General features: G+C 39.3%; 1 protein-coding gene across 4 annotated transcripts in view; it reads left to right on the plus strand.

The window, feature by feature from the left end:
• Window positions 1-3,036: 3,036 nt before the first annotated feature.
• Window positions 3,037-26,703, plus strand: part of LOC139136703 (neprilysin-1-like) — a 64,607-nt gene continuing 40,940 nt past the window's right edge. For 2 of the 4 annotated variants that reach the window (XM_070704509.1, XM_070704512.1), the window contains exon 1: window positions 10,673-10,797. The gene's annotated coding sequence lies outside the window, so the exon portion shown is untranslated. Of the gene's footprint in view, window positions 3,119-10,672; window positions 10,798-26,703 lie in introns of those variants that run through there. The other 2 variants (XM_070704511.1, XM_070704513.1) reach the window with 2 other exon arrangements.

A 26,703-nucleotide genomic window follows, 5' to 3' on the forward strand; every position in this document is an offset into this window, starting at 1 on the left:
TTCTCTCGTCGCCTTTAAGCGAAGCGTTTCAATTGGTTTCTACAAACTCACGCTTTTTTCATGCAAAGTCACGTCCGACAAGCGTTGCTAATCGACTTCAAAAAGCAGAAGGTCACGTGTAAAAGCCCCAATAAGATGCATCAATTATCGCAAGTCAGTTCAAGGTCTCCACATTATCGCCTTTCTGAAATTAAAATAATCTACGCCTGCAGATATAGCCGTTTGGTTGCAGGCGTAAGCTACGCATGGTGTAATATTCGAACCCAGATACTTTATTTCAAATACCAAAACATGTGTCCATAAATTTAGCCAAGGTTGGTGGTGGTATGGCATAGCGCGATGGAGGTAGTATGCGTAGCGATGGTCATGTTGTTTGCAAAGCGAGGAAGAAAATATTGATATCATCGGTGACGTAATCTGTCTGATCTTTTTTGAACTGTCTGCGTTCAATGAAATCTAAATCGCAGCTTTTACGTTTATAATCACTTAATCGTAGAAGAGAATATTGTTAAAAGTGTAATTAATTAAACCAGTTGTTGGAAAAGGAGAAACACAGACTAATATCGGTGGATTGATGCGGACGTCTTACAGCGGCAACACATCGTCGTGGTTGACATACTATGATGGATTGCGTAAAGCGATCTCTGCATGAGATGCAGATCTTTCAGCAGCGCATGAATTTGCAGAGCAGTCAACCGTGATACGCGGACGTTGATACAGTAAGGATGTGATTTCAAAAACTTAAAGTGGCATGACTTTTAACGATTGCTATTTCATCCGAAAGCCTTTGTATTTTGCCGCCTTTGACATCATATCAAAGTCTGAAAGATGAGCAGACTCGTGGGGGGAATCATGATGTGTGTTGTATCATGATTAGTACATGAAAGGTCACAGGCCGTGGCTTTTAATTTTGAATTATTTAGTTAAAGTGATATTTTTCGTCACTTCGGTTTAGTCATAAATAAACGAAGATACAATTGCGCGAGCTCTCGTCATGTGCGATGGACCGGGACATTTATTCACAAAGTAATCAACAATGTTCTGAGAGAGAAATTATCATGATCACATTTTATTTCTGTCTGATACCGAGAGAAGAATGTTATCGAAAAGGAGACTCGGCGGTTCAGGGTACGCTAGCTCAGGAACTGGGCTAACATGATTGGTGGTGAGATTTCAAGTTAACCAGCTATATACATCATATGAATGCTTCACAAACTTGCAATTACATGCTTGGTTCTTAAGAGACTGTGCTTGTACAAGTAAATGATTTGGCAGGGAGAGCCCGTGGCAGTTTTGAATTCGTCAAGCTTTCTGAAAAACCAAACCTTCTGAAAACTCCAGCTATGTTCCTGACAGTAACATTTGCACAGTAGCACTTAGCGTTTCCAAGGCTGACCAATCATTCGACTTCTTCAGTGTTGATGGCTTGAAATTGATTTATAAAACGTTGCTTTATAATACACGAGCAAAACATACCGTCATGCGAAAACCAAATAATAAATTTCCAGCGCTAGAAATACCGAGTCCGAGTTAAATTCTATGGATTGAAAGTGTGAACTGCACAGCGCTGAAAGAATTGGGTCCTTCAAGTCGACAGATATATCTTTGAAAAATATTTCGGGTCATGACTGACAGAGATAGCTGGCTCTTTTGCCCACATTGAGATATCGCACAATTCGAGTGGTATAGCTAGAAACTGCAAACCGTAATATCAGCTCTCGTATAGCCCTCTTGTTATTCGGGCATCTGCATCAGTTCTGAACTAAGAGACATAGAACAGACACAGACACATGCATAGGCAACACACACATACACACACACACACGCACACACACATTAAATATACATATATATATATATATATATATATATATATATATATATATGACGCTCTCTCTCCATCTCTGCCTGAAGTGCCTCCTGCTTCTCTCAGGTGTCTCTCTTTCTATCTATCTATCTATCTATCTATCTATCTATCTATCTATCTATCTATCTATCTATCTATCTATCTATCTATCTATCTATCTATCTATCTATCTATCTGTCTGTCTGTCTGTCTGTCTGTCTGTCTGTCTGTCTGTCTATCTATCTATCTGTAAATTTCTGTCTGTCTGTCTGTCTGTCTGTGTGCGTGTCTCCCCTCCCAAGAGAAGAATGTGCACGCTTGCTGATATAAAATCATAAGAAAGTGGTATAGAAGGAGAAGACGTTATTGTTAAATATTAAAGCATACTTTTCATGTACAGAAACGCGATGACAGAGATATTTCATTTGAAGACATCATCAGCCAAACCACACATCACTGCATGGTAATGAGGCTAAGCTATGAAGTACTGTTAAGGGTTCAAGTAAACAGTGATTTCAATCCCTTGATCCGCTGCGTCCTAATGCTCATCACGAGACCATGTCCTCATTTGAAAGCTTTCAACGATGTTTTCCAGTGTGTGTTTGTTCAATGTATCTAGCTACAGTTTCTCCGTCTACTTGCTGCCGCAGTTTGAAATACCCAGTAGTTGGTTCGTCGATGTGCTGTGTCACCGTGTGACGGTACATTTCTATCGTTGACAATTTAATTCAAGTCCGGACCTGAATTCGGTACTCACTAACGATGCAGTGGATATATGCAGTGGATCCATATAAATTCACTGTTGACAAGCTGAATACTGGGTATTTCAACACGCTGAGGAAGTAACTGGCAACTTCAGCTGACAAATGCAACAGATATCTGTCCAAATTGTCAAAAAATACAGTTACTGGGTCTTCAAACCTTGTTAGCAAGATGTCACAAAATGGACAGAATTTAAATATGTGACCATCGATTAACTTACATTAAAACAATTTCATTTCTTTGTCAAATATCTTTAGGTAACTTAAGCCCGTCTGTCAGCGGCTACGTGTTGGCTTTGTTTGCCGACATATTCTTTACCTCGATTTAAATTCATATATTCTCTATCGGCTCGATTCTATTCGTATTCAATTCCGTCCCCTTTGGCACATGTTTATAAAAAGAATTGTGTATATTTAGTAAGGCTTTCACTTTTCCCATGGTTAACTTGGTTGAGGAAGACGCTGGTTCGGCTTGGCCTGGGTCGTTTCTCTGTTGATTCAACTATCAAAGGTAAGGTTGCGCATTGCTTAAAACAGCTGATAACATTTATGTCGGTGTTACAACGACCTATCGTATAGATAGTTGTTGATTCCCATGTGTTGGCGATCGTCGATCTATAGCCAAGCCATACCAAGAAGGTACAGTCCAAACACAGCTTCAAAGTTTTGTACTTCAGATGTCGAAACATTCGGAAATACTGTCGTGTTTAGGGCAACGGGGCAGGAATCCGTGGATGTGTGTGTGTGTGTTTATTGTTTATGCGTTTGTGAGCGTGGTGTTATGTTTATTTGCTTGCCCTGACATCTCGTCACTTTTTTAAAACCCGTCCTACAAAGCAAGAACTATCCATGTCCTGGGTGGGGGGGGTAAATGGAGTTGACGGTTCACGTAAAATACCATACGTTTCAAACACTGAGTGGCCAGCTTAATATCTCTTCGAACATTTTGCCATCAATGCCTGCCACTAGCTTGAGTACAACGATCCCATACACAGGAACTGATCTTTGAGAAGGCTACACTCACAGGTAGGAGACGGTGTTTCGGTGACTTTCTACATCATAGCACATCTCTTCAAAATCTCTCACGGTGTCGATATAACCCTCGCTGTACCACGCCGTACATCGAGTATTTTAGTTTGTAATATTATGCAGCACTAATATCATCCTTAACGGTAATTGTATGATATCGATATTGAACTTGCCGTATATGAGGGACGTTCTGTGCGCATGGTCAGTCAAAATGAATCTTGAAAATTAAGCTGATGATACATGGTGCGATTTAGATATCCCATGGAAAGTGAGAAATATTCATAGTTATACGATATCTCAATAGTTGCATTCAAAGAAAAATAATAAGAAATAAATGATAATGTATATTGCATGTCATGCTGACTTTAAAAATTCTGGTGATTCTATGTAAGCTGAGGTAAGAATAATCCAGGGAACTCGCAAAGTGCCGATTACTTAATGAAGGAAAAGACAGGGGTTCATTGTACCTTTTGAACGGACATCTGGTTTTTCAAGACTATACGAATCGGCATACTTTAGTTATAAACAAGTTATAACCTACGGCGCCTACGCCCTGTGTTCTCACGGCAAGCCGGTGTACAGCACGGCTGCTAAATGCAGAGTGGGTTCGATGTCCTACTCCTGCCCTCATGTCTGTAGGCATTGTGCATGGGCCGCACGTGAGCTCGTGTTGCAAGCAAATAGTAAAAAAAATGCAACCAGCACATTCATCGTTGGCAGACGGCGACCATACGGTAGCAACGAAATGAAAAGAGTTGTGGAATTAGCCTGGTTTTCGTACGCTTGAGAAATGTAGCTTTGCTTAAAATAGCAATTTGACGTCATATTTCTATGTACTTTTATGCAATATCGTAAACACTGTTCTAACTTGGAACAATGACACAGATGTACCTATCACTATAAGGCTTTTAAACATAGTCTCAGATCGACAGAATCATTTCTTCACTAAATATTATTTCTTTCATTTCCACCTCTCATTCTTATATTCGGAGTATTTGACCCATGCAATAATCGGTATCCCATGATTCTCGGCGAGAAAGTACATTAGTTAGGTCGAACTTTACATGGGTGTTGGACGCAGACGACAAGCATACAATTTTTGCAGGTACAAAAGGTATATTTCCCCGCGTCGAATGAGATTTGTTGTGTGAAAGAGTTGGTGGAAAACCTTTCACTGACGCGCCGGATCGAGACGATGTCGTTTCTTGAATGACGCGGTGAAAACATTTCGTCCTATAAGTTAATATATAATGCATGGCATTTTGAATATGTCACACTGGTTTCATAGTTCAAGTCCAAATTTTCGGTGTACTGTGTATAGATCTTCAACTCATACAATATGTAAAAGTGACATATGCACGAACAAGTCACGAATCATTATAATATCACGATTGTTTGTCAAGTGTAGAGTTTCCCATTGAAATTAAAACTTAGAATACCCGTGTTGCCTCTTTGTGGCCATATACAATGCAAGGAATTTTTCTCTGTTTAGAAACAACGCTTTTTCTCTGGAGCTTTACATTTAAATGCTGGCAACATGTACGAAAACTTAAAACGAGCCCAAATAATTTATTGAATAGAAAGGAGTTAGTTGCTGGCGGATCGGCGCCCTCTATGAGTTCTGCACCAAAATACAAACCGTATACACCAACAGTATTGCTCTTGGTGTATTTCAAGTTCAAGGCCTGCAGAGGGCATTTATGAAGGTTAATAGTTGGCATCGATCTTCAAATGTTGTATAAAGTAGTCTTAAAAATTTGTCTGTGCTAATTCTGAATGTGAATTTGATTGAGTGTCCGGTTTGCCTTGCAGAGCTCGACGAGTCTAACTGTTGCTTATCATTAGAAAAGTAAACATTTGCAACAAATTGAGTCTTCGTCTTTGGTTGGTGTTAGATTACAGCGCGCGGCAAACGTTTCCCATACACTGTCTCATCACGATCACTGCAGTCGTTTCAGCATGTCACTGACCGGATGCGCTATTTTGCGGGTTGCGGGCTGCGGGCTGCGGGTTGCGGGCTGCGGCTGCGGGTTGCGGGCATGAAAAAATGTGTGATTTTTGGTATCATTTTCGCTAGTAGATAGAATAAATGCTAAAATAGTATCTAGATGTATTTGTTTATGGAATAAAAGCCGTGAACTTCTTGAATAATGCCGTTATTTTAGCTTACATCTGGTAAAGCACCACCAACGTCAGAATAGTCCATTTCCCATCCAACATTCGCCGTTGCACAGCGCACTGCCGATCGAAGCTTTCGAAATGATATGACTGAACACGGATGAGTAATAATATGAACACAAGACAGATTTCACAACAACTCGCTATATTAACTTTTTATGTAATGATTAGGACGGATAGTTTAAAAGTAAGTTTCGGATCGTTGACAGCACAGATGAACTGGGAGATGAACTTCGGTTCGTTGAAACTCGACACGCCTAATAATTTGTTACTTTTTCATAGAATGCCATGCCCTTCTCACACTTCAGATTAGTTCAACCGCCGATAAAAGCACAATTTTCAGAATCGTTTTCAATGCCGTTTAAAATTATTTTATTGTGGTGAACACGATAATAGTCCTAGGAAACTTTTCATAGTCACGCTGGATCAAATGCATATGGAGCGACTATCATGCTGCAGGTGCAAGTCATAGAATATGTTCATGATATTAGGAGATACACAATTATTGAGAGCTGCAGAACACAAACTCATCCAAAATATTCCTATTAGATCGATTCCTGAAAATAAGTCAACGCACCGACGTGTTTTTCCCGCTGAAATTCTCGCGTAAAATGTTAGCGGAATGTCGTTCTCTGTGGTCGTGACCTCGGTTGAACCGAAACGGCAAAGTAAGCTAAGTCCATTGTCGTACGTCTTTTTCTTTTTAAAGATTTCATGAAAAATACACGGCATTAAATACTCATCACTTCTACGCTTTTTGAAGTCAAATCTTTCCTTACACATTGCATTTAAGTAGGCATTGTTTAATTTTCTGTATGTGTTGCCCTAGAACCGAATTGTGAATAGATGCATTACAAAGAATTTACTTCCTATGGCCTGATACTAGAAATGTAACAATTTTCATTCCGCGATAAGTGGCGACATTTCCGAGGCGCGAATTTTTTTTGTCAGTCTGGTATTATTTCTCACTCACATCCATGGCAAGAAAGAAAAGTGATTTCAGATCCCAAATTATTTGTGATGGCCAGGCAGCTCGGAACAAATAAATTGGTCCTCGGAATCGCCGCTTTTAGTTTAGCAGATTTTGATTTTTTTTCAGAAACATGACGTATTTTCACCCACTTGGTATGGTCTGTTATAGCATCTTTAGTCCAAAAAATCAATTTTACAGCATATATGTTTTCAACAGCCTTCAAATGTACAGTATTATGTTAAAATACACAATATGGAATATGTTGTGTTTCATTAATTTTAACCATCTTGACCTGATGTTGAAAATATGGACTTGGCAGGAAAAGGGATACTGTACGATAGAGCTGATCATGATTATTGATAATAGACACCTTCTAAAGGTTTTATTTCTTATATACTAAATGCCATATTACATATATTAGAAATCTAGCCATAATTCTAAAAACCCGCAGCCCGCAGCCCGCAACCCGCAACCCGCAGCCCGCAACCCGCAGCCCGCACTTTAGCAGATACCGTCACTGACAACAAGCATAACACTGCACTACATGCACACCATCAGTTTTCTTTTAGGTGTTTACTTTAAATTGGGAACTTATGAAGAAACAAGTAAATTCTTTAAAAAAAAACTTTCTTCTCCTCTCGATGTCAGCAATCACGACAACAGTTCCTTCAGCATGCAGTCTGTAGCATTGCGAGTGCAGTCTACTCTATCAACAAGTTTGACACGATACAACACTGAATATTGTCAACCAGAAAATGCTAAACACTCCTAAATGAAACTTTAATCCCGCTTTCTCTTTTGTCTCAGCTAAATGAAACTTTCTCAATTGACACTTCTCTCTGAATTGACACTTCTCTGAGCTACAAAATAGACTTGAAGAAAAGTGTTGATTTTGCACAGGCAAGTGCAATTCAATCAACACGGTACATTTTGTGCCATTGAATAACACACCAAGTGTTTCTGAAATAATTCACCGTATTTTGGCACTTAATTTCCCGGACGGCATCATACACGGCAACGGGTTAGCATGGAGGGGACGATGATATCTCTCTGCCTTCAAAATATTCTTTACCTTGCCGAAAAAAATACAATGTTTCACTGTAATAAAACGCCGAGAGTCAGTCCGGTTGATGTTGAGGACTTTCCTCGAGATATAGATCCGACACTCGAAAAATATGCCAGTGAGTTTTGTCTGAGTTATATTTCCCAAATCAAAGTACACAAAGCTGTAGCTGAAAGAAAACTTTGATGATGTGCTATAGCTATAGTGCGGTGTCAAGCTTGTTGTGCATGAGTGGCATGCTGATCGGAAACGACTGTCATTATTGTTGACGAGACTGTGTCTGGGAAACGTTCGCCGCGTGCGCTGTAATCTAACACCAAATACTCAATTTGTTGCAAATGTTTACTTTTCTAATGATAAGGAACATATAGACTTGTCGAGCTCTGCAAGGCAAAACGGACACTCGATCAAATTCCACTGTACCATCATTTCCTGTTATGTGTTTATCAATGAATGAGCAAGAATATGTGTGAGGATATGTGTGTGTGTGTGAATGAATGTGCCATTTTTTGTACCAGCATCTTGTGCATTATCGGTCAAATGTTTGATGTATCAAAATGTTATATATTAGATTAAGTTTTTATTTGAGCGTTTTGACTACAACAGGAAAAAATTGCGATCATAGTGTGCATACATGCACGTCCACATTCTAACATATATTGTCACCGTAAAGAGACAACCTACCTACCTACCTACCTACCTACCTACCTACCTACCTACCTACCTGCCTACCTACCTACCTACCTATCTACCTACCTGCCTACCTGCCTACATACCTACCTACATACCTACCTTACCTACCTACCTACCCACCTATCTACCTACATACCTACATACATACGTACCTACCTACCTACCAACCTGCCTACCTACCTACCTACCTACCTACCTACCTACCTACCTACCTACCTACCTACCTATTGTACTTATTAACATGTCTATAGCCATAATACAAACCTTAGTTATGGAGGAAACGCTTACAATGTCGCGCACTCCGTAGAGTTTAGTTTTGCATTCGCATGACTGAGCTTCACAAATAAATCTAACAGCGGTATGTGGTTGGTGAGTACTACTATCTGTTCACAAGAGGAACCAAGAGATCAAACTAAGCTCGTACTTGTTACCGAAGGGAACGAACACTATTAAAGGCGGGGGGGGGGGGGCGGAAGAGAACATATTTCGTAATGTTTTCCCGCAGGTCCATCACAGAGTAAATATATAAATATAATGTAAAATAAATAAAATAAAATAAAATAAATAATGTAGATAAAATGTAAAAAAACCCCGCAGAGACGACAGGCGCCAACTTATCCCATAAGCTCCTACTGGCATGAGGTGGGTATATTTATCTATCTATCTATATATGGGGTACATACAAGATGGGTGATTTACAGTACATTAATTTGTGTTCAAGAAATTTAATTTTTGGATTTCACGCAAAGTATCATGTCACTATACAAGGTGATCTATGTGCACGAGCAATTTCTCTTCCATACAAACTAATTATATGTGTGCAATTATATGTTTGACAATTGACGCAAATGTATTTCACTAAAATATGGTGATTGAAAGTGCATGTGTGTGCAAGAAATATAATGTTGGAATTTCACCAAAACCTGTCATTTCACTATGTAAATAGGTCTATGGGATAACGTATGAACTATTTTTCCTATACACAACTAGCTATATCTGTGCATTTACATATGTTTGACAATTGATAAAAATGTAATACACCGGAAAATGGTGATTGGAAAGACACATGCATACAACAAATATGATTTTGGAATTTCACCAATCAATATCAATGTGCTATACATTAGAGTCTACACAAAACAAACCATGAAAAAACAAATTCGATACGAAATAGCTATATCTGTTTGAATTTTGCCCGAACGTCTTCCCTCCCTCAGCTCGTTGTCTACCTTTGGTACCCACGTCATGGTCATATCTGTTGCTGTCGTTTCCTGTGCCCACACTTTGGCAATCAACTTTGGTGCACGCCAGCGCAAACCGTAATCAATTATTATAGCGATCGATGTAGTGATGGAGTGATGCTTCATTATTGCATAATTATGATTGTCAGTCATTAAAACACAGCCTATTCATTGGATAACCTAAAAAACAGGTTTACGAAAGAACCATGTTATGTACTCCCCCTGTCATTAACCGTGATCGGTCCCTTAAAGAGCTGGCCATCGACATGGAGAAAGTTACGTCTCGAATTTGATGTGTGACTTTTCTAATAAGCTTGTTGACATCGTTTAAGAGTGCTAATGTACACTTGTAATTAATGTCAAGGGAGTGAAGCCCCCTGTTGACATGGTTTGCGCCAGAATGCACGCGTGTAATGATGTTAAAGGAGTGAAGCCCCCGGATGTCAGAGTGTTTGCGGCATTGCAAGTCTAAAGGCGGACTATATATAACAAGTTTTGCGGGGTTCTAATAGCGAATCCTAAATCTAATTTTTTTTATTTTCTGAAATACGTTGCCCTAAACTTTCAACGAAATGACGAGTCAAAAATTAAAGAAGCCAGGTTGGTTGAGTTTACCGTACGACTGGGAAAAAACAGGTACTCAGAAAGTTTACGGGAAGAGGGCAAGATGATAACGCCAGTTTCGTCGTCAACTCCGCTTGGCAACGGAGCGCGCTCCGAAAGCAAGAACACAGAGGTTTAAATCTGCCGACAAACTGTTCTCAAGTACAATAAAAACAGACCTTATCGTAACCATATCTTGCTCAAGACATTACCACAGCCCAACGAGCAGTTTAATTGTAAATAACTACCCCCTGTTTCGCAATTAACAACTTGAGCAAAGGTCACCGTCAGGGGTCAGCTGAAAACAGAGGTTCTTGGCGGCTGGCGGTAGGTTGATCTCTCCTGCACAAGTCGGCGGTAAAACCCTGCAAAAAGGTTTGAGAAGCGCAAATTTGGAAGAAATTGTTCAGGTCAGTTCACTCTGTTCTTCTGCAGTCATTGTTTGTCTATTTAAACCAAAGTCAACCCACAATATTCAGAACTGTTTTTATTTGACTTCAAAACCTATTCGCTGTCATATCGCTATGGGATCCCGTCCAACATGTACACCAGGCGTGTCTGAACACATTCGCACTTGTATAGCTCGTTCTATTTGGACAACTTAATATGCAAGAAAAGTTTTACTTTTTGTTTGACAAGATTCGGTCTTTACGCTCAATCATAATAAAACGGTCCGCTTAGGAATGTTGTCCAACTAATAAAAGTTGGGAACTTGATCTATCCATATGCACTGCTTGATAAGTGCGAAGTGCCATACGGCATGAATCACCGAACAGACTAATTTTAGCATTGCTGGTCCGAACTCTCAACAACGCCACGCGTTCTGTTTTTGAAGGCACTGCAGCACAGCGTTCCGGCTAACTGCCTCGCGCCATAACATAATTTGAACGCCAAGCCTCGGGTACCGTGCATACCAGTGCTCGCATCTGGTCCGAATTGTACGCGACAAGGTGGCAATAGCAAAGTTTTACGTCAGCAAGGTTCACGACTTGGAGTGATACGTTCCTGTGTAAATAAGACCAATAGTTGCCAAGAAAAACTAATGTTTTATTGTTAGTTTTGCTGTACCTTAGCTATAGTCACTCCTGGCGTTCTTCACTCCCGATATTCTTTCACTTGAGCATTAGAATCTTCAAGTTAGTCTGGAGCCTCTCCTCGGTCACGCTGTACCCCACACCACCCTCCCCCTCTCGAAACCTACTTTCTTGGGCAGCGCAGCGTACACCAAAGCCGAGGAGAGGTTCCGCACAATAGCGGCATCTTTTGAACTGACGATTAGAATTTCATTGTGCACACAGAACAATAATTGGTGCGCATGCTTCCAAATTATCAAATGATAAGGCAGTGTGGTGTGATTCCGAGAGAGAGAGAGAGAGAGAGAGAGAGAGAGAGAGAGAGAGAGAGAGAGAGAGAGAGAGGTGTTCCAGAGTCAAGGGGAGCAAAGACACGGGAATGGAATAGTTTCATCGAAGCTAAAAATTAAACTGCAATCAACGGACCAGGGCTTGAATTACAGTATTCGATCATCCAATCATCGTCACTTTATGCCTCATTAATTTGTGAAACCTCCCCCGCCATTCCATGGAACATTAGCAATCCCAACAGCTAAATCATGGATAGTTGACCTTATCAAGCCGTCTGGGATCTGCACGAACTGACCATCAGATGATAAGATCTAACGTTACCGTCGTTAGTTATGTACTAGCTTTCTTAGCCACTCACTCGAGTGCAAATAAAGTCGAATTTTTCTCCAATTTCGATAAGTGCATTATTGCCTGCTCCGTAAGGTAACGTGTGCGTTACTAAGGTCACATAAGGTGAACAGCGTTGTACCAATAACGCAGACTCATGGCAGGTAAAGGTAGGAGCTCCCCCTGAGTTGTGGCCTTGTCGTGAAATTCTGTTTGGGATCCCACAGTTATGTCTTTTCTTCTTGTTACTTATGACTTTTCTTTAAGTAAGCACATTAAATGTGACAACAAGAAGAACAGTTATAACTGTTTTGCTTCGTTTTGTAAATCTTGGAAAACAAGCGCCTTTTTGTCATCAAGGGAAAAAATGGATGTACCTTAATCTACCACCCTCTGAGATGAGAGCAAACTTCCGAATATATAATAGTTCCTACCTAAACAAACTCAGGGTGCTTATATTTATAACGATGGAAGTGTTCAAGGGTCAATCGATATTGTGGGTACAATATGTTGATTTATCGGGCATTGTGTAAACGATTCCAAGTCACGGGAGATAACGCGAGATGACGGAAACATATCATGAATCGCGACATTAGAGTGTTCTCGGTTCAATTTAGATATCCGTGAACATGGTGAACTGAAGATACACATGTACACAAGATTAAACAAGATAACAAAACTCATTCACGTGACTAGCCGAATTGTTTAAGACAGATCTTGAGTGTCATGAACTGTGTACATGGATACTCACTGAGTTTCCTAAGATCAAACGATAGGACCGAAGTCGAAATAATTTCCCCTGCCCATTTTACCTTTCATAGCGAGGGCAGGATCACTGTTTCTTGACCACCAAAATGCCCGAGAAATTCTTGGCCACAAGTTATGTAGGCCAGGTAGAGGCGCAGCGCAATCATTTGCGTGGTAGGTAGGTAGGTAGTTAGGCCTGTCGGTATCTACCTGCAAGCTGCATTGAAAAGACGTTCGTGAACCATCAAATGAAAAAAAAAATTCGGAAATTCATTACATAAAAGCCATACTTGATATGGTATTTGTCTGGGTAGAATCGTTCTAGTCCGTGCGAGTTCATCTAATCACACCAAAACGCCGGTGTCGACATTGAAATGTAACATACACGCTACATTTGGCACTCGAGCTAGCAAACTTTGAAATAAACTTAGGCAACGTGCCGACAAGCGGTGTGCGAACCTCGTCACATCGATGTTACATCGCTTCGACCACGCATGTCGACCTTCCTGACTAAATTGTTCCGTTCTATATATAATACATCACAGTATAGGCTATTCATCTCACGATCAGTACACGTGTGTCCAGATTTAGCTTTGCTCGCCACGTTCTCTATCACAGGTTATAGTTTAAATTCCATCGTCGACAAAACCACAAACAAGCCTCCTCTGTCTGCTTGTTTGTGTGTCTGTTTGTCTGTCTGTCTGTCTGTGTGTCTATATGTCTCTGTGTCTGTTTCTCCGTCTGTCTGTCTCTCCCTGTCTCCGTCTGTCTGTCTCTTCTGTCTGTCTGTCTGTCTGTCTGTCTGTCTGTCTGTCTGTCTGTCTCCTTCCCTCCCTTCCCCACTCTCTCCCTCATCTCTCTCTCTCTCTCTCTCTCTCTCTCTCTCTCTCTCTCTCTCTCTCTCTCTCTTCTCTCCTCTCTCCTCTCTCTCTCTCTCTCTCTCTCTCTCTCTCTCTCCTCTCTCTCTCTCTCTCTCTCTCTCTCTCTCCTCTCTCTCTCTCTCTCTCTCTCTCTCTCCTCTCTCCCCGTCCTGATATAACCCACTCACTGAGGGAGCGTTCAGTTATTATGGCCGGGGGTGGGCCGGCAAAATCCAGGGGGGGGGTCACCTTAAATTTGAAAACTGCAAAGGGGGGGGGGGGTCATGTATTTTTCAAACAGCTCAGGGGGGGGGGGTCACTTAATTTTCATAAGTATCCGTCCCGTCAAAAAGCAGTTTCACTGTTCAGAAATATTCTGGGAGATAAAAATGATTCGTTGCATGATTTCATTCTCTGAAGTTATTCACCTGTAAATCTGAACAAAAGTATAATTATCTGTCACATGAATATCTTGACTTGACAACTCTGAGGCTTTTCTTATTGTAAATCAAGCTCACTGAACTGAGGGCAATGAACAATTCCTATAACTTACATATTAGAGATATAGCAAGTTTTGTCAGGGAAATTATTTTACAGTTACCTGTACTGAGACTACTAGTACCATGAAAAGTTAAATAATACTTTTAGGTGAAATTCCAATATCATAATTGTGTCCACATCTGAACTTTTAAATACCCTATTTGAATCAAGTTCATTTGTATCAATTATCAAACACCTATAAAAGCACAAATTAATTTAGTTTAGCATTGTAAAAAAATTATTCTTAGTTTTCTCATAGACTCCAATGTAAAGTGAATCAGCATTTCGGTGAAATTCCAAAATCTAATTTCTTGCACACATATCAACCTTTAACCATCTTAGGCTAACTAAGTACTTTAAAATGAATTATCAAATGTCTATAAATACACAGATTTTGATAGTTTTGTATTGGAAAAAAATTATTCATATTTTCCTCATAGACTCCCATATACAGTGAATCTACATTTTGGTATAATTCCAAAATCCAATTTCTGGCGAACACATCCTTTTGTTACCACCCTAATCTAATCAAGTACATTGATATCAATAATCGAGAGTACATAAATACATGGGTTTACCTATTTTTGTATTGGAAAAAAATTATTCATACTTTCCTCATAGACTCCCATGTACGGTGGATGAACATTTTCAGTGAAATTCCATGATCAGATTTCTTGTACACATAATATGCACCTTTAACCACCATATTCTAATCAAGTACAATTATGTTAATTATTGAACGTCTGTATATGCACAAGTATACCAAGTTTTTCATTGGAAAAAAAAATTATTCACAATTTTATCATTGACTCCCATGTATAGTGGATGAACATTTTAGGTGAAATTCTAAGGTCAAACTTTTTGTTCACATGCCAGTTGTAACAACCCTATTTCATTTAAGTACATTTATGTAAATTATCAAATATCTATAAATGCATAGATATAGTTTTGCATTGAGAAAGTATTACATAGATTCCTCATACATGTATGAGAAAATATATGTATACCATGTATAGTGAATCAACATTATCAACAGCTGAGTTTTAATTAAATCCAAATATCAAAATATGTACACACATGCTTGCGCAAAAATATTGCGATCCACCAGTAATTTCTGTCCAACCCCTTTGAGGGGTAATTTCAAAATTTAACAAGTCAGAATGGGAAATCTGAGCATTAACACCTTTTGAGTTTGTAAGGAAGGTCATTTGAAAAAATATAAGCTCTTTTTTGGGGATTCTATCGCTCCATACCCCTGAGGTGTTTGCGTGTGCAGCTAATTTACTCAAGCAATGGGGGGGGGGGGGGGTCATGAAATTTTGTCATCTTGAAAGGGGGGGTCATAAATTTTTTGGTACAATGGGTAGGGGGGGGGAGTTCACTTATTTTGACTGATGCGCAGGAAGAATTTGCCGGCCCAACCCCGGCAATAATAACTGAACGCTCCCTAACTCCTTGAATAATTCATCATCATAACATCAGCTCAGCTTATTTGAAGGCTAATGGGGTAATCACCATGGTATCAATTTTATTTTAAAACTTCCCCTTCAGAAGTTACGTTTCTATTGTTCGAAACAATAACGTCATCGTCTCGAGAGGACAAAAAGCCACAAGATTGATGGAATCACGTCGGAAATTTATCAACATCAACAAATCGACCACAGTGATGTGCGCTCTTGAACAACACAGTTTTAACTGGGTTGAAAAGTACGAATAATTTATTCCGACATCGCGTGCATGAGGCTGTTCGAAATCCATGATATTCGCGGTGTATCCCGTTGGAAATGCCATGTAAACTCTGCCATGCGGAGTTGTTATGGTTTCACTGCGTAAATAGATGTGTAATTTACATGGTTGCTTACAACTTAGGAGTCACTTAAGATGGTGGTGATTAACGTGCGGTCGAACGCTGTTTGGATTGTTCGCGCCGGCTGACTGACGTGTTCGGGCCAGCTGACTGATGGGTGCAGAAGACAAGTACATACACTGTACCCGTATGTAGAAAATCCTGGGTGTTTGTGACCGCCCTCATTTTGCTAATTCTGGATTATCATTCTTTTGTCAACGAGTATATTGTATTTAGTGCACAGTTCGTTGTGTTTGCTGAGCAAGCACGTCGTATTTTAAGGCCCCATCTTTTTGGACTAAGATGATTTTAAATTGCATTCAATTCATGTAAAAATGGTAACCGATGTGTGACCACAGAACGTTCTATAAACATTGACAACGAACACTAACTGAGATTTTAACAGCTAAATAATTTTTCAGTTGCAGCTCAAATATAGTCGCTGCAGATATATGGTATAAAGCCGGGCACCTGAATTGAATTGCCGAATCCATCGCAAAATGTGACATTTCCACAGACCGTGAATATTAATCCAAAACATCTACCTAAAAACAAGATAGTATTTTGGTAAATAAAATGCAAGAAAATACAGTTAGCTGTAACAAAAATCACGAAAATATTCTCGAAAATTAGAGTGTTTCCCTTTAGTAGCGTCATATAACCTATGAATGCACTTATGCGAATCTTGTGACTTTGGGAAGTTCTGTTCATGATTTGAGTTTTTGGCTATTTCAGAACACCGCTATGTGCACTTCGAGAATTCCGCACCGCCAGGGGTAGCCGTATTCACGTTGGTGGTCATTACTTAGCACGGGATATTGTTAGCAGAATATTTATTTCAAGTCAGACCGGATATTGCGCATAACTCGATGATATTGGTGACAGTAGTGACCCAGATCTCTGGTCCAAGATATCGTCTGTCCCGTTGCCAATGAAATTTGTGATGGTTGTGTTTCCTCAATCACATGTAGGAACAGCATGCGTGTATTGGACACCGTGATTTCGGTTGCTGGTTGTCTGTAACCATTACGTCAGTGCGTGTGGACGATTGCTTGATGAACAGTAAGGGCATCGCCATAATTCCACTGCTACAAATTACGGTAAAATGCACCTCGAGACAGTATATACGCGGACTCTCAAACTTTTTCAATCTTCTTTTGGCTTACCACTTTTTCTGGCTTATTTAGAAGTTCATGGAGTAAATCAAGTTTTCACAGGCTTAGTTTTGTGAAAAAAAGATGATTTTATTTCCCCCAAAAAGATATAACTCTGGGATGGCAGCCATTTTGAATGTCAAATATTGGTGTATATTTGCTAATTTAATCCTACAGTACCAAAATTTGGGCGGTGACCCCACATTTTTATTCTTGATTTTGAAAGAGAATGGTTGAAAGATTGCTTGAGGTAAGTTTGTGCGAATCAGTCATTTTCGAGGCTCGAACAATCTTAACAGGAGTTCAAATTTCAACGCTTTCCCGGGAAAGGGGTAAACTAGTGTGTCGGGTCAAACTTTAACGCCGGGCATGCACTTGTCGTGCCACATTGAGGCAATTTTTAGGTCGATTTCATATTTATAGCGCAAATGTATATTTATATCATAAATATGTCAGAATGGTGTCGCGAAGTAGTCGGTCAGATGATCACGAGAGTGTGCCGGTGGCCTTAAAAGCTTGTAGGGAAAAGTGGTGCAATTTCCAAAGTCCTATTTTTAATAATGCCCCGAGTCGAAATTTGATGATGGGAGAATTCGTTACTCCAATCGAAGTAGGGGGCACAATATCGAGTCACTGTACACCATATGTAAAAATCTGATACCCGACACGTACATTGACAGATAAGTCGTAGAGTTTGAACAGTCATATTATTAACAAAATCTCTCTTCTGATTTCTCCGCATACACAAAAGTCCCACCTTACGCCGATACCAAAAGATTCACCCTGTGCATCGTTGCTTGCGCTGGCAACGTGCCAAACTGACACACTCTTATAAATGATAATTTGAAAGCTTGACGCAGCTTTTTCACTTCAGTTACATTCGTGTGCTTTAAAATCCATAAAATACAAAAGTTTGTTTAAGTGATTGGCAGAGATTTTTTATAATTTTAGACACAACCATTATATACGGTTTTATTCGGGATTTTGAAAGTTCTATTGGATTTCAAAGTCTGTCCGACTTTGAACAAAACGGCAGAAGTGGATTGTTTCAAATATGAGGTTTAGCTAACACGACAGTCCAAATAAATGCACAGGAGGAAAGAACCTTATGATTTATTTTAAACCATGCTAAAGTCGTCACTCGTCTACAGCTATAGCACCCCAGCCACTTGCGACTTAAATAAAAAAAGTAAATTTTTCCCTCGGACTTAAATATAACACAGTCCCCATAGTAACTGTAGCCTAGCAATTTAAATCCTTGGGTATCGTATTCAGTTTGTGTTTGATTGACATCCACTTGATTTGTATTTCAGGCAAATATATTAGTGGTCGACCTTCTTGTACAGTTTATTTAGGGAGTGGAAAACAAAATGTTCACATCTGCCTACTCTAAGAGAAAAAAGAAATAGAAAAATAAACTACAAAGTACAACAAGGGAATAGTGATGTGGGATATATCGAATTGCAAGCGTGTTTGTCTGTTCTTGTGTTCGTAAGTAAAGACTGAAACATGGTATCGTGAACGGCAAACGGAATAAGTATATCGACGGATATGGGGCAAATGAACAGACTTTGTTCGTTGATTATCTGAAGTGTGTTTGCACATTGTAATATTTCCCTCCACTAAAGAGTCAATTAGAGAGAGAGAGAGAGAGAGAGAGAGAGAGAGAGAGAGAGAGAGAGAGAGAGAGAGAGAGAGAGAGAGAGAGAGAGAGAGAGATGGTCTTCATCCTTTTACTCGATAAAGATCAAATCACTTTTAAATGCACACTCATCCATAATTAGATGAAAGCTAATCACAATGTCATTGCTGAAATATTATTTGTGTAAGTTCATACATGAAAAGTCACATCTTTAAAATTGCAGTCGAACCGAAATTGGTCCCTGCATGCTTTACCTTGGAATTGGTTGTAAAATTCGTTCCATTTCACAATTTTATTATGTACAAATCCGAAGTATAAATGTTCAGATCTGGTGACTCTGAGCAGTATGTTTTGTTATTCTATGTGCGTAACGGATATGGCTAGATTCCAAGTTTGCCATTGTCTATTTTGTTTTTGTTTCTCAGCCCGTCTCCCCTAGATCACGAGATCTTGATATCTGTCAGAAGTATGTTGATAAGAAAGGACGTTTTCGTTGACTATTAATTTTTCCTATACAGTCCATTGCTAGGCAACCTGCTTCTACTTTAAGAACGCGAAGCTGTCTCTTGTCTAAGAGCCTTAACCCTTTGAGCGCCAAAGTCAATTGTGTTGCCTTTATAAAATGTACCCCAGTCATTTTTTTTCAGATTTTTGCCAAAATTTTGATGAAAAACTGTAACAAATGAAATGTGATGTCTGCTTGGTCAAAAATTATCAAAAAATTTACAGAAAAATTAATACAAATTTGTAAAATGTTGCACTAAAATTTTGGTGGGAAAAATTACAGCACTCAAAGGGTTAAGCATGCGACAAGTTTGAAATACCGATAAGATCTTGGAGAACAGCAAGGACTTATAATTTACTCGCGGCAAGGAAAGAAAAAAAATATCACAATCAATCAACAAACAAGCTGATAGTACGTACATTTGCAGATGGCAATGCAAAAATGTGCCTGTGGTATACTTCTGAATCTGCTTACGTCATATGCTTGTAAAAGAAGTTTTTGCCGGAAAAGATGACAAGGAGGAAATCATTGACGTTTGTGGTCAACCGAGCGGTAAGATTATGACCAGAGGAAAAAGGAACTCTTGCTGATAACATTTTATCGTTTGAAGTCTAAGTTACTGTCCAGCTTTGCGAACTCTGAAGTTGTACAGAACGCTGTAAGTTGATCAAAGAGTCTCGTTGCTCTTGTTTCTAAGTTAATGTTGCAATGCAAAGGTAATAGAGCCATCGTCCTTCTATTCTGCTTCGTCTTCGTATGAGGAGAGACACTTTCTCGAGTTTGTATTTTGCAGGGCATTCGGTTTCAATATTTTTTGTTGGAACAAAAGTTTAACTTCAGTTCTGGAATAAGATTGCCGCCAGATTTAAGATATTCGGGTCGTTGTCGTGCAAGGCTTCTCAAAAGGATAATATCATGACGTCAGCATTTCTTTTGAATCAAAAAGGGAAGAAGCCATATCTCGTCGACACAACATCGATATTTGTCATATTGAAGCGACCCTAGATAACGTAAAGTAAAAATGTCTTCTTTAAATATTGTGGAAAGGTTTTCATCGAACCCGCAAAACACACAACGATTCTTCAAATCTTCAAAATTTAGCAGCATGGAGGAGGGGAAACAAAAATATGTAAAGTGATGCACGAGAAAAAATTTTGCATTTCAAGAGTAGCGTTAACAGGTGTTGTTGTTTCCTGTTGAGAGCACAGTTATCGAAACACTCGTAACTGTGGTTGAGAGAACATGGCGCGATGTTACGGAAAAATAGTATTAAGAAAACTAAAGGAATATCGTATCATGGTATTTCTACACGCATCGAACGGCGAAAGCCATTCGTGAGACTGGGAAAAAACTCCATAAGTTGCCAGCTTGTGTGCTTTACAGCTACAATAGATTTCGTGGAATTACACTAACTTTTAGACTTTGGAGCAATCTTGACGTTTGTAGCGTGTTAGTAGGATACTCTTACCCATTCAGGACACCAGGTACAGCCATTAAGTGGTTTGAGATGGACATGTCGAAACTGTCATATTTCTGTTTGTTTCTCTGACCTGGGAATGTGTTGACCTTGAAAGATAATGAGTACCGGACATGTTTTGATGTAGCATACATCACAGTCCCTCTTTCCACCGTGGATAGAGGGACTGTACATACATGTACACTTTCACGTTCTACTCCCTAAATAATTCGAAATTGCTGTCCAGTGTTCAACTTGTGCAAACATCCTGCATCCATATAATGTACATTACGATATATTGACAACTGAATTTTAGTCAGGGCCACCGGTAACTTGTCGACAATCTCACTGGATAATTGTACACAACGCTTTGCAAGAAGGCAGTGCATTGTGTACTCTACGGCCATCTTTTTCAAGAACTGTGAAACTGTCATTTCAAAATTCTTCCGACCCGGATGAACGGCAAGAAAACGCACGACTTTGTTAATACAGAAATATCGGAAATATTTTCAAGAATTACGATACAGCCATTTCCCTCTTGCAATAGGACTTAGAGAGTTTCCACTTGGTAATCACAAACTTTCAAGTGTTGTATGGTATAGATTACAGAGTTGCCAAATGTAAGGAAAAGGGAAACGTGGAACTGGCATTGAGGTGAAACGCCGAACGACTTTTCCATTCTTTGTACAAGATACGACTTCGTCGGGAGGACAACACTATGAACATTGATTAACAAACAAGTTGGCACAAACGAAAGGTACCTTTAACCATTCGACAAAGTCCACAATTAAGAAATGTGAATTCTACAATTATATCATATTATTGGCGTTTCTTCATATCAATCAAGTAATCTCGCTGAGTCCGCGCTTGCAGGGGTATTTTAGCGATAGACGAACAGAGAAACAGGAAACAAGAAAACTTGTAGACGAAGGACAGGGATAACTGCAGAATAAAACACAGTACACGAGAGAGAGAGAGAGAGAGAGAGAGAGAGAGAGAGAGAGAGAGAGAGAGAGAGAGAGAGAGAGAGAGAGAGAGAGAGAGAGGATGGGGACTATCTGTCAGTTTAAGAAATATCTTCATTTAAGAAACAAATTTTGACATGTGCTGGTTCTATTTCACCTGTACTTGCCACAAAAGTGTCGCCTGCAAAAAGGGTTTTAGTAACTTTCATGACCTTTTAAGCTCTAAATAGAGCAATATATTAATGACGGAGCAACCAAGTTTTTGATCACGTCACATTTCATCTGAGACGACTCGACTGGCTCGGGACACTTGACTGGGAAGGGTGTAATAACGCGGGACCTCAGTCTAATAATGGTTGGCGTCACTGGTACACGTGTCGGGGCATCGTAAATATCAACTGCAAATGACAAAACAGTTATTAAAACTCTCAATTTGTATATCACTCGTGATGATTTTGAAGGGCTATCCATTAAGCTTTCGACTATATTTACCCTCTCTTAGACACAAAATGATCACCTTACAAAAACTGGACATGCGTAATGGTGATCTTTTGTTTCTTTTTAATTTAAATGCAACCGACAGAACTCTCACTTATTACTTTTCCGACGCAAAGCAATGTGTGCTGTCACGTGTCTCCTTACGTCACCCTGTATGTCCAGAAAACCAATAAGCGCGATGAAGAAAATGTTTGTCCTTCACAACGCCTTTTAGCTCCGGTGCCAGTTTTTAAACTTCATATTGGAAGCAGGCCTCGAGAAGCACGGACGTATACCGACACTTATGTTTGTCAATGTGTTTAGAATATTTGCATGTGCATTTTTATGAGAGATAATCATCTTGTTTTTCGTCATACATCAATTCGGATACCTCTGGTCAAATAGCTTTCAAATTTGCTATGTAGCTTTCAAAAGATGCTCTTATTAAGGGCTATGGAAATTAAAGAACAGTTTGTATATTCACATCTTTGAGATTATTTTTGTGTCGAATGTTTCATGTAGCTATGGATGCCCTCATCAAGTTATATGAAAGATAGCATAAAATTTGCATGCTTCAATTTTTGACATTTTTTTAAATATTGGGTAATTTTTTCTTATGTTTTTGAAAGTGTTCTTTGAAACGGTGCTTTGAAACTTGCTTTACATATTCCTATGGGCGACCTTAGATAAGAGTCTTCAAATTGTGGTGGAATTTTCATATTTGTATTTTTGGGGCAATTTTCCCCATTTTTGGTCAAAAAATGATTTTCTCTGAAACCCTGTGTCTAATTGCTTATTTACATACGTCTAGGGGTAACTTTAGTCGACTTTCTTCAAATTGTAGTGAAATCTTCTTATTTGTACTTTTGGGCAATTTTTCTCAGTTTAGGTCAAACAATCATATTCTCTGAAACTGCTTGTCGGATTGCTTCGAAACTTTGTATACACATAATAATCTAACGTGTGACGTCAGTCAGGTGTTTGTGGTGAAAATTTTTATATTTGTATATTTTTGGCAATTTTTTCGATTTTCGGTCAGAAAAAAAACACTTCTCTGAAATCGCTTGTCTAATTGCTATGAAACTGGGTATGCATGTTCCTATGGTAACTTTGTTGAGTATGTTCGAATTGTGGTGAACTTTGCTTGTTTGTATTTTCGGAAATTGCTCCTTCGACTGTTTTAAAATTTGATATGAAGGACATTAGGGATGATTGATATGATTTTTTTCAAATTATGACGAAAGTTTTTGAAAGTTTTACTATCATTCTTGAATTCTCTGGTCCCATTGCAAGACCGCTGTACATTTCAACTTTGCATTTGGTGTGTAGATGCATGCTCAACTTTAAATTGTAATTTGTTCATATGAAGTTATCACTTACCAAAATTATGCTCATGAGCAGCAAAAAGTGTAAACTTTGGGAAATCTCAGTAACTGTAAGTCAGAATTTTACATGTTGGGTTTGATTTGTACAGAAACAAAAGCAAAATCATCCAAGCCAATAATGTTATTTTCTCAATATTACTGCTTGATGAATTACCAAATATTGTTTACATAAATTCAATGTAATACAATATCACAAGAGGTCATCTTTAGTTTTGTATAAAACTTGTCAAGGATACCCTCATTAATATTCATAATTACTACCTTAGTATTTGACACTAAAAATGAGAAATTTGTGCATTTTCTTGGTACGAAATTCATTACCTTGATAGACAGTCAGAATCTACAGTCATCATGTTAAGTAACTGAAAGCATATCTGTAGATTATGGATTCATAATACTAGGAGATCAGTGATTCTAATATTTTAAGTTGTGTACAGAAACAACTCAAGGCCGCTGGGTCGCTTATCTTTGCAGAACGACCGTTGTTATTGACGAATACTAAAGTATCACTTATCCGTCATGGTGCTTTTCGCAAACCACATAAAAGTTACAGACGTTTTTAGAGAACAGTGCATTTCCACTACCATTGACATTGTTGAGCCTCTGTCTCTGTCTTTCTGTCTCTCTCTATCTCTCTGTCTCTGTATCTCGCTCTGTCTGTCTGTCTGTCTGTCTGTCTGTCTGTCTGTCTGTCTTTCTATCTGTCCTTTTGAAATTTGCAGTCGTCTCCCGCTTTGCATGACAGTGTCCTAACGGACTCAAGTCTGGCGTTCTCGTCTGATATTCTCCTCAACACAAGGTTTAGATAGTGGTCGAGTTTCATGGCCTATCGACAGACATCATGATGCCTTAAGCAAATATAGCAGACTCTACTTGACGCGTTTTGCCGCATCGAGCTCAAGAGGTCGATCTTCCTTGAAGCATCTGTCTACCATATTGCCATTGTTGACGCAACCGGTGACCGCTCCAATCGAAGGAAAAAATAAGATTAAGAAAACGGTCACCGCTCACGCTAACAGCTTCGAGGCAGCAACTCGCACTGGGATGGTTGCTTAATGAACGCGAGTTGGACGATATTCATTTCGCCAGATATGCTTTTATTGCTAGGAGCACGTGAAGGGGTGACATTCGACGCTTTTGAAATGCCACGAAGGAGAAGTTCGACGATTAACGCATGCTTTCCCGACCCAAGGGCCTCTTAATTGATCTTTACTTCTGCACCCGCCGGCAAAGTATCATAAAGATATCGCCAGGAAGGGCACCTTTGTGTACAGATTTTAAAATGGAAAATGTACCCCACATAGGTGATGGAATGCTGGAAAATTCGACACTGCCCCCTGGGTGGGCATGTAATTTTCGATAATAAGTTAGCGTTGTATAATACACGATCTCGATGGAACACACTGGCAATATTTACATTATATAACACTTTAACAGTAAAATATATTACATATTTAGAGGAAAAGAAATAAACTTGACCTATCAGAGCTCGAGTAGCTGATGAAATGATGTCATTCTCGATGAGTCACTGAAAGTGGTACATCTCAGTGTCTATAGTCCGGGTTACCCAGACTGCTCTGCGGGGTTCGCCGCAGAGCAGTCTGGGTAACCAAGACTACAGTATCCACGGTCGTAGGAAGTCAAGTGGTTGAAACTTTGCCAAATTGATCGAGGCGTATTACCATGATAATCGTTTTCTATTCCCCGACTATCTGAGGCAACAATTTCAAAAAAGGCGAATATATTTCGTGTAGATTTGTACAGAGTCTGGCAAGGAATTGCTGTTGTTTTTTTAAGAACAGTGATAAGTAGTGGAAGTGTTTTAGAAAGCTTGGTACATCAAACGGGCCAGAGGTCAGAGTTCAAGTTCATGCTTCGACGACTTTTTAAGATAATACACGCCTCGAAATACGAAAAATCAGACTTTTCCAAGGGGAACTTGTAACCCTTCTCTTTCATCATAGAGAAATATAATGAGGGTTACCGTAAAGGGGTTTGGACTAGCAAAACAAATTACCTAAAACTATAAACCGATATTTTAATTTTAAAGTAACCGCTATGATATGTCTTAACTCTAAAAGTTCATAATTTTCCGTTTTCACAAAGCTAGACTATGAAAGCCCCGTTTACTTGGTTGAAACACGTTTGTGGAGGGAAAGTGGTTCAATTAAAGTCCATCAATTGACGTAAAACTCCTTCCTTGTATGCTGTTTGGATGGACCGCCATGGTTCAAACAACAGAGACGGCAAGAATTGCGAAAATATGAGAGTCCTAAAAATGTCCACGAGTGTTAGTTACTAAGGCAAATATGATATGAGTGACAAAATTCCGAATACATTGTGCAAGTTACCATTTTTTTCACCATGCGATGCTCTTTAGAGTCAAATTTATACGAGCTATCGACATGTTGCCATGTTACAACAAAATTGAAAAAAATTAAAGCTGAGAGAGAGAGAGAGAGAGAGAGAGAGAGAGAGAGCTATTGTTACGTGCAGAGAAAACGAACAAAAGGGTGAACTCAGCAGTTTCCGTTTAAACAAAATTTATTCCGAAAACAAAACTAATTGCTAAGTTAGGGACAGAGTACAAGCTTTAAAAGTGTACAGACTACTTATCTCAGCTGGGACGGCAAAGCTCCAGTCTCAGAGTTGTAACAGTCAGTCGGATGAATGAACAGTCCTTTGGCTTGCAGGCTTGAAGCTGCACAAAGTCCACAGTATAAATCCAGCGTTGACAGTGAAGGTCTTGAAAAGTCTTGAGAATGACTACTGCTGGAGTTTAGTAACACACAAGAGACACGATCCCAAAAGTCTGACTGGAAGCTGTGCACGTCCCTTTTATAAAGGCATATAAGAACAATCTAGAACTTTTATTGACATGCTAATTACTGTTCTAAAATTATCTCCCTTACACAACTAATCAACTTTCCAGAACATTCCAAACATGACTAATTGAATTCAAGGTTGTGAGGTCATCAAGGGCAGTGACCTTGAGAATGTTCTAGACTAATTGAACTCAGGTCATGATGAGTGTGGGGGGAATGACCT

Source organism: Ptychodera flava, chromosome 7, assembly GCF_041260155.1.
Source record: "Ptychodera flava strain L36383 chromosome 7, AS_Pfla_20210202, whole genome shotgun sequence".
Lineage (NCBI taxonomy): Eukaryota > Metazoa > Hemichordata > Enteropneusta > Ptychoderidae > Ptychodera > Ptychodera flava.